Genomic DNA, 15,737 nt, shown 5'->3' with positions numbered 1-15,737 from the left:
AACCGGAGGCCGTTTTGTCACAGGCTGCATGGAATGGGAGGCCCCACCCCCGCCCCAGCATGGGCATGTCATAGCTCCACCTTGACCCCTTTTATCATAGGCAGACTTGTGGGCACCCACTTCTTATACTCCAGGTACTGCCCTCCAAAGCAGTGAATTTTGTTTGATCACAAAAGACTCACCACATTGTCAGAGCACAGCCAGTGCCACAGATGGGGTTGCACAGCATCACCTGGGCTCCAACATTCCAGTAAAACCACCCAAAGGATGCCAGAACCAGGTATACACTCGTCACCAGACTATGGGTTCCTGATTTTTCATTCTGTACCCCATGGCTGAAATTGCAACAAACTGTAAACATTGCCACTTTCCTCAGACGTTCTCCAAAGGCCACCATCAGCAGGCCTGTGGCACCGAGCCAGGTGATTGGCTTCAGGTTCTGGCCAAAACATATTTTCAGGTGTGAACACTATCCAAGAAGAAAGAGCAGCTACGTGTACTCCAGACTGTGATTTGAGAGAAAGGACTCCAAGGACAGACTTTCGGGATTATTGACTACTGTGACTAAGTATTTAGAACACCGGAACAACGACAGGGAGGGAGCACATATACCTGGAAGCCACTGGTTTCATATCAAGTCAGGGACTAGAAAGAAGGCTTTCCAGGGACTGAAACCACAGTGTGAGGGGAAATCCTATACTGGCTGTGGGGGATTCACTAGATGTGACCAGCAAAACTAATTCCAAAAAGACTGGCTAAAATTTAGCAGGACCCACCATGGGAACAAGAAGTCAGGAAAGCCAGCTCTAATAGATGGCTATCTGGGAGCCTAGTGGGCAGCCGGTAGGGTGGCAGCAGCAGTTCATCGAGCCTGGCTAAGCAGAGCTCCAGTTAGGGACTCTGGACTGTCTGACCCTGGGTTGGCCTTGCTGGCCTCGGATAGCTGGTTCCCTGCCTGTGGGTCGGATAGGGGTCAGATGCAGAGGGCCCCCCAGCCGGAAACGGGGCAGCCAGAAAGGAAGCCACCCCCTCGTCCATCACACAACACAAGTTCCTGGGGAACTAGGGCTAAGCACTCATAGACAACCTACTTCTGAGTCTGCTTTCCTCTGTGGTAGAGTAGCTCTCTCACGGCAATCTAGATCTTCTGAAAGTCAGCCTTTGAGATCAGGGTTTGTCCTTCCACGCCTAGGGGGCAAGGAAGGGGAAGGGGACTGTGGTGGCACGTCCTCTCTAGCTCTTATCCATCTTCTCACAGCTCTGTGGGAGCTGTATGCACCAACCCCCTGGGAGGCTTAGTGGGAAGGATAGGGATGGGGGAGGGGGACAGGTAGGGAGGTGAGGGGGAGACAAATAGAGGGGGTGGGGGGAGGGGCGCAGAGCTCTCTCCTGCTGGTCTCCTGCCTCTGCTCATCGAGAGCCACCTCTCCGACCCCACAGTGGCTTCAGCCACCAGCTGGGACACCTGTTCTCATGAATTATGAATGTTCTTAATGGCAAATAGAATGGTGAATTATTTCCAAAAAGTTTCAATTTACCCAGATCCATCAAAGGAATCACTATCTATGGCAGCTATAACCTTACAAAATGCATTTCTTAGTGGTTTTCCACATTTGAACATTAATGGAGTTTAGAACAAGTTGATTCCAACTCTCATGGATGACTTTGAGGAGTTCCAGACTTCCAAAGTTAGAGGAAATAACTGCAGATGTGGTGGAAACAGCAAGAGAACTAGAATTAGAAGTGGAGCCTGAAGATGTGACTGAATTGCTGCAATCTTATGATTAAACTTTAATAGGTAGATGAGAAGCTGTTTCTTGTGGATAAGCAAAGAAAGTAGTTTCTTGAGACAATCTACTTCTAGTGAAGGTGTTATTAAGGTTGTTGAAATGACAAAAGATTTAGATTATCACATAAACTTAGTTGATAAAGCAATGGCAGAATGTGAGAGGACTGACTTCAACTTTGAAAGAAGCTCTACTGTGGGTAAAACCACTATGGAAAACTGTGGAATTTCCTCAAAAAAATTAAAATTGGAACTGCCATTTGACCCAGTGATCTCACTTCTAGGAATATATCCTAAGAATCTCCAAACACCAACCAGAAAGAATATATGCACCCTTATGGTCATAGCAGCATTATTTATAATAGCTAAGATCTGGAAACAGCCCAAGTGCCCATCAATAGATGAGTGGATAAAATAGCTGTGTTACATTTACACAATGAAATTCTATGTAGCTCTAAAAAAAAAGAAGGATCTATTACCCTTTGAGACAACATGGAGGGACCTGGAGAGTGTTATGCTAAGAGAAATGAGCCAGTCAGAGAAAGACAAATATCACATGATCTCACTCATATGTGGAATCTAATATACAAAATAAACTTAGGAATACAAAATAGAACAAGAGGCGTGGAAACATGGAACAGACTGACGAATCTCAGAGGGAAGGGGAGACAGGATGCAGAAAGAGATTAACCAAAGAACTTATATGCATAAATGCATTGCCCATGAACACAGACAATAAGGTGATAAAGGGCTGGGGCGGGGTGGGGACCAGGTGTAGGGGGGCAATGGGGTAAAAGAGGGGGAGAGCTGTAATACTCTCAACAATAAAGATTTTTAAAATGTATTTCTTAAATAATAAAACTTGAAAGTGGATGTTATGTTAGCAGGAATGGAAACAATATTAATCTTGCTCTGAGATGGATCTCTTGTAGACAGCATATATATATATATATAAAATTTCTGGAGGACTTTAAGGGAGAGATCGACAGCAATACAGTCACAGTAGGAGATTTTAACACCCCACTGACTTTGCTGGATAGATCTTCTAGACAAAAAATCAGCAAGAAAACAGTGACTTAAATGACACACTAGATCAGATGGATTTGATTGACATTTACAGAACATTTCACCCCAAAGCTGCAGAATATACATTCTTCTCAAGTGCACATGGGACATTCTCAAAGATAGAACACATGTTAGGACACAAAACAAGTCTCTACAAGTTCAAGAAGATTGAAATCATGTCAAACATCTTCTCGGACATTTACACCATGGAATACTATGCAGCTGTGAAAAAGAAGGATCCGTTACCCTATGAAACAGCATAGTGGGACCTGGAAAGTATTACGCTAAGTGAAATAAGCCAGTCAGAGAAAGGCAAGCCTCACATGATCTTACTCATTTGTGGAATCTAATGAACAAGATAAACTGATAAACAAAATAGATTCAGAGACACAGAAGCATGGAGCAGACTGATGAATCTCTGAGGGAAGGAGGGGGTGGATGGGTGGGAGGGTGGTGAGAGAGTAACCTAAGAACTTATATGCATATATGCATAACCCATGGACACAGACAATAGTGTGGTGAGGGACTGGAGGTGGGGGGTACAGGGTGGAAGGGATCAATGGGGAAAAAAGGGACATCTGTAATACTTTCAACAATAAAGATAAATTAAAACATTTAAAAAATTAATCTTGTACATCTCCATCAGAGCTCTTGGGTAAACAAGTGCATTGTCAATGAGCGGTCATATTTTGAAAGGAATCTTTTTTCTCAACAGGGGGTTTAAAATATTCAGTAAACCATGCTGTGAAAAGACGTGCTGACATTCAGGTTTTGTTTTTCCATTTATAAAGCACAGATAGTAGATTTAGCATCAGAATGGTAAAAGAGCCTTGGCGTCACCTTAAAGTCATCAGCTGCATTCAGGTGCATTAGGCCCTAACAAGAGACTCAGCCTGTTCTTTGAAGCCAGGCACTGACTTTTCCTCTCTAGCTATGAAAGCTTTAGATGGCATCTTCTTCCAATATAAAGCTGTTTTGTACACATTGAAAATCTGTTGTTTAGTGTAGCACCTTCATTAATTATCTCAGCTGGTCTTCTGGTTAACTTGCTAAAACTTCTATATCAGTACTTGCTGCTTCACCCTAAACCTTTATTTTACAGAGATGACTTCTTTCCTTAAACCTCATGAACCAACCTCTGCTTCACTCTTTTCTCCTGCACCTTCCTTACCTCTCTCAGCCCTCACAGAATTGAAGAGAGTTAAGGCCTTGCTCTGAATTAGGCTTTAGTTTAAAGGAATGTTGTGGCCAGTTTGGTCTTTATCCAGATCACTAACACTTTTTTCATATCAGCTGTAGAGCTATTTCTCTTCTACCATTCATGAGTTCACTAAAGGGTCTCAGGTTCAATTCTGGTCAAGGGTATCTACTTCGTTGAAGGTTCAATCCCTGGCCCTAGTCGAGGCACATGTGGGAGGTAACCAATCAATGTGCCTCTCTCACATTGATCTCTCTCTCTCTCCCCCCCCACCCTTCCACTCTCTCTGAAAAGCAATAGAAAAAATACCCTCGGGTGAGGATTTTAAGAAAAAAGAAAGAAAGGTTTTGCAGAGGATGTAACTATGGGAAAGGGTTTTGAATAATGGTATGTGGGAAGATTGAAGGAAGTGACATTTCTATTTAAAAGATGCTTCCCAAATGAAGTGTGTGTGTAATAATAAAACACAGACTTGCCTGAATAGAGTGTAAAGGCAGATTCAGAAGCAGTTGTGTAGTCATGGAGTTCTGTATTTCTTTAACTTGTATTTATATTTTTATTACTTATAATTATATAAACACTTGCAAGTTTAGTTATTTAGAGCGTTTAGTCCATTCTCAGTAATAAAGCTCTCATCCAAAGTAGACTTGTATTCCAGTAATGGTAGACAGTTTAAGTATTATGGTTTCAGGAAAACTGGTTTTCAGGTTTCATAAGAACCTGGGAAATTCTTACCTTGTTTCCTCAGGCTCACAATTCTAAAAGAGCAGTCTACATTCACCACCTCAGGGAAATAGCAAAATCACCTTTCATTGAACCTGATTAGAAAGGCAACCATGATTATGCATAAATTAAATATCCTAATGATACTTTTTAGTAACAGCTTGTATGAACACATGCCACATACATATATGTACTTGTTAAATTTCAGATAATACCAACTTGAAAAATAGTAGGCTGGATGACAAGATAGAACTCAAGAAGTTTTCTGTAGATTGAAAAATTGATTTAAAAAGATGCCCCAAACCAGATGATGGTTTTTAACCCATTAAAATATCAAATTCTACAATTAGGTTCAAAAAATCTTTTGAATCACATGGCACCTAGAAAAGTCACAGCATCTGGTTGATTACAAGTTTACAACATGAGCCAAGAGTGGAACCATCTCCTAGGAAGATGCTAACCTAAGCTCAGGCTGTTAGCAGTGTTCAGACCTTAAAATGGATTATTCCTCTGCACAGGTTAACCACATCTAGGTCATTCTGTCAACCTTTGGACACAACACTAGAAAGACAAAATCAAATTATATTTTCCAGAAAAGAACAACTAGAATGGTGATGAGAAATAGCAGTAAAGCAAAATGACTGATTTCGGGAGTGTGCTCAATCTTTCTTAAAACGGAAGTTTTATCATGTGAAATGAGGGTTAGGTTTATTCTCTGAAATTCTACAGAATAGAACTAGGTCAATGTATAGAAAATGAGGAAGCATATTTGATTAAGTAAAGAATAAAATTGTGATAATGAAATGTGTCCAACAATGGAACACATACACAAATGCTGATGTATTCTTCTCTAAAACTGATGGTCATAGGCCAGAGGTAAAATCAAGGCTCATTACTTCATTGTCTCACTTCATCTAAAACAGTGAAATTTCATTTTTGAAAATGTGAGTTCAAACTTGCAGTATAAGCCCTCTCAAAAAATAAAAATAAAAAATGCAAAGTCTGTACTATCTATAACTTAGCATACATCACTGATTTCTGCCTAACACCTACCAACCCCAGACACACATCACTCCAAAATTTAAAAGAAAGCAAGTAACAAAAGTAGAAACAAACCAGATTCACTTATAGTTAATAGGGAAAAATGTCTTTTTCTAACATTGGCTTTTAAAAGGAAAATTGTGTTAAAAAATAAAAAAATTTTAAATTTCAGCAAAAATATAAAAAGAAAAGAAAAAACGTATGGGCTTCAATTATAGAAGGAAAAGAGACATTATAATATTTAATGCAGGAAAAAGTTTGTATCAGATTTTACAGGGTACATTCTTTATTCATTCTGCATAATAGAAAAACCCAGTGGGCTACAGGTTGATGAATGTGCTGTTACAAAACAGAAAGCTGACATTTGAATCCAGGCCAAGAAATAAAAGCATCAACTTATATATTTACTCAGGAATTACAAAAAGTTATTTTAAGGTTAAGAAACTTGCATAATAAAGTTTTTATCAAAGTTTACTCTAACTTTGACTATAGTACATATATGTAAAATGTGGAAAATGGAACCCATGATTGGGCAAATGTAGTGCCATTGAATGCTAAATGCCTTAGCATTTATTATAGCCTGTTTTAAACATGAAGAGCTTTGATTTATGTTATTTTTAGTTCCTTTGAGCTAATGGATTTCCTTAAGAGAACTATATTAGTTTCTTCCTAATGCTAGAAAGAATAGTTATATAATTAAGGAAATTTGAAAAGTTTTTTACCCACAGAACATATTCCAGTTATATTTAAAGAATTGCTCCTTCATTTAACCTTTAATTTTTCCTGTTAAAAACTAAAAAGAATATTTTAAATTTATGTTTTTATTTGACATTTTCTCTTTATTTGTACCAGTATATGAAATTATACTTAAAAGAGAAAGTAAATGGACTTGCACAGGATAAAATAAGAAAAATCTAGCAAACAAAATTGCATCTCACTTGGGAAGAATAAAAGTAGCTAAATAATAAATTTAGGTGAAAACTTTTCTTATTATGTACATTGGAGTGTATGTTATAAAAACTTTTCTGAAAGACATTTTGACAATAAGCATAAAGGTAGTTAATGTGCATGTACTAAATGATTCCACCCTTAGGATTTTATCAAAAATAAGTAAGTATGCCACAACCTTTATTCAAGGTTTCTCATAAAAATTAGAAGAAAAGTTAAAGGGACATGAATAATGGTTTTTAAATATACATAATTGTATAACCATAGAATTATGCACAATTCAACTGTTGATTAATGTGAAAGGATATGCAAGTGAAAAAAAAAAGTTATAGAACAACACATGTACCGTGAGCACTTTTATGTACATAGGAAAAATAGTATGGAAAAGAATCCTAACTATTAACAATGATCATGGCTGAACTTGGGAGTAGGGAATGGACTGGCAGGTACGCAGCTTATACAGTCTTTTAAAATATTTATTTAAAAAAATTTATTGTCACATTAAATTACTAAATTTCTAACTTTCTGATATAAAGGGAAAGCTTATTATTCAAAAAGTTTTATGAAATTATTTAAAAAGTGCTTTATTTTTCAATGTATTTTTAAAATCACTCTAAGCAAAGTAAAATATCCCGAAAGTATTAATGATTATGTTCCTGGTGTATAGTCCCAGGTGCCAAATCTTTTGCTGCCATCTGCTGGAATGTGCTTACTAATGCATGCCACGGGATTTCTCTCCCCTCTTGGGAGACTTCCCAAAGGAGGAAAATAATAATAATAATAATAATAATAATAATAATAATAATAATAATAATGGTATTCTAACAAAAGTACAATGCAAAACCAAAATTAGCTTTTGTGCATAGTGTTGAAAATTGTGTTTTATTCTCATTAACTACCGCTGAGCTCTGGCCCTTCTTCCCTTGAAAATCCTAAAAGAAATGCTCTTCCACAAGGGAATTTCCCACTAAGTGACACCTGGGCTTTCTTCAATACCGGATCTTAATTCCACAAAACTCATAAAGTTACTTAGTACTTTTTTTCTGTCCCAAAACCAGATTCGTCTGAAAAGGAAGGTGCATAAAGCAGGAAAGCACCAAGCAATTTCAAACAGGTGAAAGAAAGGGGGAGGTACACATGGGATAAATGACACATAAAAATACCTTATGCAATATGTGCTACTAGATCAGGAAGGAAAGAAAACACTAGACCAACTTCTTAAGTAAGAACAGTGTGGTTTTGTATATACAAAACATTATTAAAAGTGAAGATTCCTTAAAACCACAATAACACAATAAAGTCTATATAACCAACCAGTCTTGTCTGGGACATTTCACTGGAGAAAATAATATATTTTCAAACCTACCTGCATCTCAAGATGTTACCATATCTCCCCTTTCCAGCTGTAAAATGTGGATATAAAAAGCTGCAATTTCACAGAGTTTTGGAAAGAATGAATTAAATTATATGAGTGAGGTATGAAGAATTATACTAGAACAGGACAGTTAGCAATATACAGGGAGTAGAAATAGTATCCACTCAGATCATGTATCTTTGTCTAGAACAATATCTGTAGGGGGGCATTTGACTAAGGACATTACCCTGATAACAAAAATAATTTGTTCAAAATGACAAGTTCTGAGTTTGAATGAGAAATCATACTTCTCTTGCTATATCATAATTCATGTATCTCTACATGACAATAATAAAGAATCCATACTGGTATAATTGACTAACAATAGCCAGTTTTCCTCACTCATAAAATGCTGATAAAACACCTTTAATCAGTGAGGATGGTCATGGTTGTCTTTTCTCAGGATACTGATATTTTCCTTCTACAAGTCTCCTGCTATCCTGGTCCCACAATGGACACTGGTATGGGCGCCTGCACTTATATCTGGGTGCTTTGCATTCTCCTCTGACATGGGCGTTCACTGTTTAATGTAAGTATAGTGGTTATCAGGGGACACCCACGGGGACTTGCTCTGTGTAGTACACTTCTCAACGTGCTAGACAGGTGCTTTAGCCGGGGCTGTCAGTTCAGGATCCTTTGTCTATAATTTGTGTTGCCAGTTGCAGGACATAAACAATTTGCCTGCTGAAATGTGGGCAGAGACCTTTCAAAGAAGAGTCACTTCTCAGTTGCTTCTTTATCTGGCAATGAATCTTCTCACCCCTCTCCTTGCCCGGCAGGTAGCACAGCCTGAGCGCCATCGCATCTCCCTGCTCAGCCGCTTACACCACAGCGGAGTGGGCTTCATGTTCATAGGCCATTCCCTCCGCTAAAATGTACTTCAGATCCTTCCCTATATCCCATCCGGTGGCACCTCTGTGGGTTTTCTAATGTGATCTATTCCGGCAGACAGTTCGAGTTCTGAAACGGTCGAAAACCGAGGGATCGACCGCCGACAGCTGGGCCTCAGGCTCTTGCCCTCAGCGGAAGCCATGGGGCGTGTTCGACTTCCGAGGCGAGTTCGAAAACCGAAGCATTTCTGGGTTTACAGAGCTGGTAAACGGAAATGTTCCACAACGGAGACATTGGAAAACCGAGGCACCGCTGTACTCATTGATGAACTCAAACTCACTTTGTGAAAACTTTCCAGAGGCTCCAGGAAGAATTCTTGACTCTCGCTTGAGGGCGTCCCCCCGTGTGGTCCTAGAGAGAAATTGTCAGTGTCTGGTCCTTGCGTTCACCCCGCCTGCCGGCGGCGCCAGCCTCTAAGAACCATAGGCAAGGACGGTCTGGCTTCCCTTCGAGCTCCCGGAATCCGGCCCAGGAAACTGGTCTGGGCGTACCTACTGAATGATAAATGAAGACAAGGTTCAGAAATAAAAACAGTATTAAACTCAAAAAATGTTTGCTAGGCAAATACTTTCGACATTTAATATATATTAGAAAAATGAAAGTTAAAATACAGAGAACATGTTACATACGCTACTGAAATTTTGTGCTATGCTTTCATTTTTTTAAAAGTGAGTATCTGTGAGCTTCTTTTGGAATGTTTTAAAAATTATTTTTCATTATCTGTTTAAAATGCTATTTGTTTTTTCATGAGTTCATTCAACAAGTATATATTTATTGCAAATTATGCATTAGATAAAAATACTATTAATTCAGGTATTATATAATGTTATTAATAAATAATTTTCTGCTGCTTAAGATAAGAGAACCACAGTGGAAAGACATTGTGTTTTGGGGCTTGTGGAGAAATTGACCAGTTTAGGTTAACCATCTTTGTTTACTGTAGCTTTATATGACATCACTTGATATTTATTAATTATTTTAAAATTGAAAACAAAACTCTAGTAGGCTCTGTAGAAAAGATAGCATCTTTTCTCAAAGGCCCTTTCATTTTTTTGAATTTTGTTCTTTTAAATCTTATCTAAATGAAAACTATATCAGGCAAATGGATTTTTAAAATAAAAATTAAAAAAAAGCAGAGGTTTTTTGAATGAATCTAAGTATTTCAGCGTGAGCAAATGAATACTTCACATTTAAGGAAAATGCAGACACTGTTTCCTCACTGTGGGCACAGGTGCTGTGATGGAATCATATTTATTGATTAATAACATGGATCAGCAAGTTAATAGTAACTGGTGAATGAAAAATCTTTCTCTTTTGCAGAGACTCAAAAATGTTTAAAAACATCTAAATTAAGCAAATGTTGATCAAACCGAGTTTTTCAAACAAGTTAGCATAAACTGAACACAATTATTAAAAGTTGTGTTGTACATATCTTTTAAAGCATCGAATTTTTACTAAATTTCATATTTCTTGTTATACACATTTAGTTTTTCAATGTTTTGATTTATCAAATCTCTATCTCAATGTGATTTGTTTATAAATAATTGTTAAATAAGTGAAAATTAATAAATTTTAGAGATATGGGAAAGAATACTGGAACAATTTCATTACTAAACAGCAAATTTATTCAGACAATTTAACTAGGATTAAGTTTCTTTGAAGTTAAATAGTACATATCCATGTTATTTTTAAATATTTCTTAAAGAATGTTGTTTGGTTTTTGTTTAATAATAACCTATGCTAATTAAGTGATGATGATTTTGGTTATTTAGCAGCACAAAGTCCTTCAGCCTGTTAGATCATTTTGTTGACTGGCTTGATTTTAAACAAATTATCTATTGCATATAAAAAGAGGGGAATTTTACATTAAAGAAACATTTGAAATGAGTTTTCAGCTGTGTCAACAGGGATGACTTTTGTCCAGGTCCTTTGTGGCTGAGTTGCATAAAAAACACATCTGAGCCTGGTGGGCTCGGGGCACAGCAGCTGAGCGTGACCTAGGATCCAGGAGATCTGCGCTGGATTCCGGTCAGGGCACAGGCCCGGGCTCGATCCCCAGTGGGGAGCCTGCTGGAGGCAGCCAATTAACGATTCTCTCATCATTGATGTTTATATATCTCTCCTTCTCCCTTCCTCTCTCTGAAATCAATAAAGACATTTTGTTGTTGTTGTTATAAAAAAGCACTTATAAAAGTGGGATCTTGTGGTATAGACAGAAGCCTTAGTAACATTTTTTAACATTTATCTGTCTATCTGGCTCGCATTTTGAAGATTATCCAAACAAAGGCAAGAACTACACAAGAGAGTAATGAAAGTTTTCTCCGTGGACAGGCCTCTGTTTTATATTGGGATCATCTGTAAGGGAACTGGTATAAATTAGGGGCAGGGGGGGAATGCTGATGAGACTTCCATTCCATGCAGTTGGTCACTTTAAGTTTCCAGGGACCATGCAGGGGAACTAAGCCTGAGTTGCTGGTATAAATCACCTGGCAGAGCAGTTTTAAGAGATGTCATCTTCAGGTGACCACACCAAGGCATAAGGTCCTAATGGCTAAGCTGGAGCAATTATTCATAAATCCAACCACAAATTTCTAATTTTTCTGGAAAATTAGTTTGAACTGTGCCTTCTGAGACCTCTGGTGTTTGGGAGAGCAATAACTCGTGAATAACCTAGCATCTGTTAAAAAGAAATATGGTAATTAAAAATGTCAACACTTGGTAAAAGCCAAAAGCAAACCAATAGAAATTAACTTAGAAAAACATTTATGAGAAGGTAAGTTAATGTGGGTTATGTGTGTAGCTTTATACACTAACTTGAAACTTGGTTTGTGCTGTAGATTGAATACTTGTGTCTTCCCAAATTCACAGGTTGAAATCCTAATGCCTAGTGTGATGGTATTAGGAGTTGGGGCCTTTGGAAGGTGCTTAGGTCATGAGGGTGGAACCCTCATGAATGAGATTAGTGCTCTTCCAAAAGAAACCCCTCAGGCTTCTCTAGGCCCTTCTGCCATGGGAGGACACAATGAGAAATCTTTGACCAAGAAGAAGGTCCTCACCTGACCAAGCTGGCCCCTCGAGTTTAGACTTTCAACCTCCAGAACTGTGAGAAATAAATTTCTATTGTTTATAAACCACCCAGTCTTTGGTGTTTTGTTATATAGCAGCCCAAACAGGTTAAGATAGTCAGTACCCAGTAATCACAGCAGAATGACTAGTCTTATAGTAGCTTATTTAGACGTAAAGTTGTGAACATCAGATTTTTTTACTGGTTGCTTTATAGTAGTCATCAGCTCAAGGCTCATACCTCCAGTAAATACCAACCCCAATTATTGCTCATGATAAAATAATAGAAATAATAAATAATAACGAAAACAAAAACTAACTCTTGCACACTCTATGTGTCAAGTCCTGTTTTAAGTCCCTCCTGTATATTATCAACCAAAGAGATTATAACAACAGACTAAGGAAGTGCTGGTATTTGTCTTTTTTTATAGGGGTTTATATATTTTCCAGCCCCTGCATGGCGAAGGTAGAATTCAAACACAGAAGGTCTCCCTCCATATTCTCTGCTAGTATTTTCCCAAAAAACATCCACCTGATTTAGACGAGATAGGTAAGCTCAATAACCTGTTAAGCAGGTTTAAGCCCAATTTTTGTATGGGGTTTGTGCAATTTTAAAACCAAAATCAATGTACAAATTAAATACAAACAAAATGATGTTGTCAAAAATTCAAATTTTACAATAATAATTTAATAAAAAAAGATGATATTATTTTGCCAAACCTAAAATTAAAGTTGGCTTTCATAGTAGAATGATGTAACCCAAGCCCACTTTTATATTAGATCAGTTTCCAAATTGGCCTTTAGTGATACTAATGCAGACTTTGACTCTTTGCATGAGTATGTTATAAAAATTGGTACAGTTGACTTTGTTTTTATTTTCTAGATCAATTACTGTTCTTTTTAAAGCATAGGACAAAGCACCAGATTAACTTTAAGAAGTGCCATTTCAGTGTTTGTAGTTTCTGAATGCGTATGTGCTGGGCATTACGCAGATAAGAAAGGGACAGGGGCAAGGGGTAGGAGCCAGGGCACGGCCATGCGAGGGGACAGATGGCTGGCGTAATCGCGTTCTGGGAAAGAGGAAGGTAAGCAATGGGAGATATTGCTGGGGAACCAAGATTTTCGACTACAATATATAAAACAATTACTATTGAAATCAAGAGCAGACTGAGTCTTCATTGTTTAATATGCATTGCTAATGAACTGCTTTAGCCTTCCCTCTATCTACAAATACAAGATCTGCCAAACACATTCTCTCACAACCTGATATGGTCCCGGCTGCTGTAATGAAGGTTTGGCTTTGTCTTATTTTGGCTTTGTCTTTACTACTAAGACAAGATGTAATGGGTCAGGACAAACCCTCTCACTACGTATCTCTATTAGAACTCTTAAAATGTTCATTTCTACAGAACATTGTAATATCAGTTAGTCCTAACGTGGAAGAGCCACTTTACAGTAGATGCAAATAAATTTTGTCGCAGTGTTAAGTTGAAAAATTATCCTGATGATCATTTTTTTTCCCTTTTTTAACTTTATAATAAAAAAATGAAATGTGGAAATTTTCATAGAACAACTCTTGGACCCACTAGAATATTTTCAGAAACTCCCAAGCACAGTTGGAAAAATTAGTGATGATAAGAGGCATATGGAACAACGCTGTAGGATTGTTGTGGCAGAGGCAGAAAGAGAAAAATAAAATTGACTGAACAAAGAATGCGAAGTTATTGGAGGAGAGATGAGTAAGGATAAACTGAAAGGCTTAGGGAAAAACCAATCAAACTGAACAAAATTTTGTAGCTTCTCACACTCAAAATGGTAGTAGAGCTGAATAGCTGTTTTGCCCACGATGATATATGTGGCCCATGTACACAGTTCCAATTTCTCCTCTCTGACCATACACCGTTAGTGATTTTTTTGGGGGGGAAATCGATTGTATTATTTACAGAAGGATTGGAAGATAAACTGTTGGCTCAAGAACATAGGGCTTTGGTTGCTCTCTACAATGAATGAGAAACAGCTCACCTCCTGGGCTTAAGCAGCTCACGCGTGTTCTAGGCTGACAGCAGGGAGGGGTGCAGGAGGGGGGAGAGCATGGGGAAGCCGCAGCCACCCCTGTTCTCCGCCTTCAGCCTTCCTCACTTTGGGAGTGGTCAGCATGGCATATTGAGAGCCCCCAGCTAGAGACTTGTGCCTCGTTACCCTGTAACACATTAGGAGGATTAAAGTGCTTTGGCTTCAACACGAGAAGTTTAAAAAAATACAAAAGCAACCATTTACTGAAAATAAAGGACTGAACCTGTGGCTGCCTTAGGTCTACTGAGACTTTAACCCTCCGTTTCACAAGGTCTACAAATGAACAGAGAACCATCTAAGCGAGCTTCAAGGATTAATGCTCATTCCAAATGGCTCCTTTACAACTGCAGGTGGCTTAAGCAGTGGCTCAAGCTGAACATTTGAGTTATAACTGAAAACAGATTTTAAAAAATACATTTTTATTGATTTTAGAGAGAGGAAGGGAGAGGGAGAGAGAGAGAGACAAACATCGATCGGCTGCCCCCTGCATGCTCCCAACTGAGGACCGGGCCCGCAACCTGGGCATGCACCCTGACTAGGAATCGAACCAGCGGCCTCTTGGTGCACGGGGTGATGCTCAACCAACTGGGCCACGCCAGCCAGGGCAGATTTTATTCTTAAGAGTATTGCAGGTGACTGGAGCCTTACATTTCTGAAGGTAATATTTTACCTTTGCTTTTATATGGGCACCGAGAACCCAGGGCAGTGACCATGGTTGGCCTGGCACAGGATGTCAAAAGTCCTTCTGGGAACATTTCTCACACCTTTAATGAAATTTTGCATTTTTCTAAATTATGGTGTCTCTTTTTCAAATCTGAAGCAATGTCGTCAATAAAACCTCATAAATTTATGAGTGGGCGTGAGAGAGCAAAGGGGGAGGACTCGGTGTGCTCCTTATGAGCAGGAAAGAAGTCAGTGACCATTTATGAAATGACTATAAGAGCATTTGACCATTTGGCAAATGCAGACTGAGGTTACTTAGCAAAGACCCATCATTAGAGTTAATGCGGTACCCCTGTGGCTTCATTCACCCCAAAATATATAAAATACAACCCAATGCAGTCAAGTGTTTACTTGCTGCTGCTTCCCCTGCTAATGGATTTAAAATGACTTGCAGCCCCTGTACCTTTCAGTTCTGAGAAGTGGGACTTCACACAGCTTAATTATTACTCACCTTACTGAACATGTACTCCCATCAAGCCCGGTGGGGAAACCAGCCTCAGTCACAAGTATTCCGACTGCTGCTGACTGGGGTAATTGGAGCTGGCCCCGGTTCTTTGCCACAGGTGACTATGTTCCCATGAACTAGAAAAGAAGGCTGGGCTCACGATAGCATGCTTGTGGTATCACGCCGTTCTCTGAATGACTTGGAATTAACTTCTTAGTCCCTAAAAATGCATTAAGATTGGTATTTTCCAAGTAAAGTAGCCTGGGAGGATTTTATTGTTTGGTTAAGTTAAAATTAAGAATAGAAATTAGTAAGCCTATACTTTAGTGTTCTCTTGCTTTAAATAGTTGACAGGCAGATTGAGGGC

General features: G+C 38.6%; 1 pseudogene; it reads right to left on the bottom strand.

The window, feature by feature from the left end:
* Window positions 1-68: 68 nt before the first annotated feature.
* On the bottom strand, window positions 69-3,721 carry LOC107525604 (protein-S-isoprenylcysteine O-methyltransferase-like; annotated as a pseudogene).
* Window positions 3,722-15,737: the final 12,016 nt, after the last annotated feature.

The sequence above is a fragment of the Miniopterus natalensis genome, chromosome 4 (genome assembly GCF_054644295.1).
Source record: "Miniopterus natalensis isolate mMinNat1 chromosome 4, mMinNat1.hap1, whole genome shotgun sequence".
In the NCBI taxonomy this organism is placed as follows: Eukaryota; Metazoa; Chordata; class Mammalia; order Chiroptera; family Miniopteridae; genus Miniopterus; species Miniopterus natalensis.
Note: the sequence above shows the minus strand (reverse complement) of the source record. Positions and strands in the feature narration are given on the sequence as shown.